Source organism: Orycteropus afer, unplaced genomic scaffold (assembly GCF_000298275.1).
Source record: "Orycteropus afer afer isolate SDZICR_OR568_19922 unplaced genomic scaffold, OryAfe1.0 scaffold00541, whole genome shotgun sequence".
Classification (NCBI taxonomy): Eukaryota; Metazoa; Chordata; class Mammalia; order Tubulidentata; family Orycteropodidae; genus Orycteropus; species Orycteropus afer.
Genome location: NW_006922128.1, coordinates 749289 through 750330, shown reverse-complemented (window position 1 = coordinate 750330; position 1042 = coordinate 749289). Strand labels below are relative to the sequence as shown.

General features: G+C 61.9%; 1 protein-coding gene across 1 annotated transcript in view; it reads left to right on the top strand.

The window, feature by feature from the left end:
- The window catches only part of SLC9A3 (solute carrier family 9 member A3), a 58046-nt gene that overhangs the window by 35687 nt on the left and 21317 nt on the right, over positions 1–1042 (top strand). The window lies entirely within an intron of this gene.

The window sequence follows — 1042 nt, the reverse complement described above, 5'->3', positions numbered from 1 at the left end:
TCACAGTAGTGCTGCAGGCGTGTCCACCACCCCACGGGTACTGACTGGACGGGCTCGAGGCGGTGTGTGGTGTGACGGGCAGAGGGCCGAGGGCGGGACGGGAACCAGGCGGTGGAGGCCACAGGCTGTCCAGGCCTTGCACATTCCACACGCGTGTGCCACTTAGTTTTCACAATCCCCTGAAATCCCCGCCTGGAAAACAGGCAGTACGTGGCAGGATGTAAGTGGCTCGTCTGTGATCACTCAGCTCAGCGTTCGGGTGGGAAGGGCCTGCTCCGACTGGCTGTGCCCCCTGCCCATGGCACCCACCGCACGTCTGGTCAGACCAGCGTGAGCTGGGCCGGGCCGGGCCTGGAGAGGACGCCGCAGCCACCCTGGGCCTGGCCTGACCCGTGGTGATTATTCCAGCTGCCTGACCACCTGCCACGCTGCAATCTGCATCATAATGAGGTCATTAAGCTGGACACTCCATTGCTTTTAAGTGGCAATGAGTTGGTGGCTTGGCAGTTATGTGCAAATGGACATTGGTTCCCGTTGGTCTTCACTGGTTGGGGCCATTAGCCTGGGCCGTACAGGAGGGAGGCCCCTCCCCTGGGGTCAAACCCTGACACTGGTGCCAGTTCCAGCCGGACCGCAGCACGTTGTGCCTGGGAGCTGGGTGCCACAGGGCACCGGAACTCGGCTTAGTGACTCCTGAAACGCCCATTACACACCTAATTGCCAAGCCACCTGCAAATTGCCACTTAAAAGTAATGGGGTCCGTGGTTCAATTAGCCCTCCCTCTGCTATGCAGACTGCACCCTGAAAGCCGCCGTGGAGGATGGGAAAAGTCTCCCGCAGGTCAGACCAGGCCCCGGCTGGGGTTTCCTCTGGAAAGAGGCTCACTGACCAAAGAGCTCAGCCATCTCTGGGGGAAGACGGCTGAACGAGGCCGATCGGAGGCCGTCTCCCGCCCCCCGTGCCCCAGGTCGCCCTCAAACCAGCAAGTAACCAACAGGGCCCAGGGCCCCCAGCCTTCGCCCCCGGACAGGGTGTCACCATG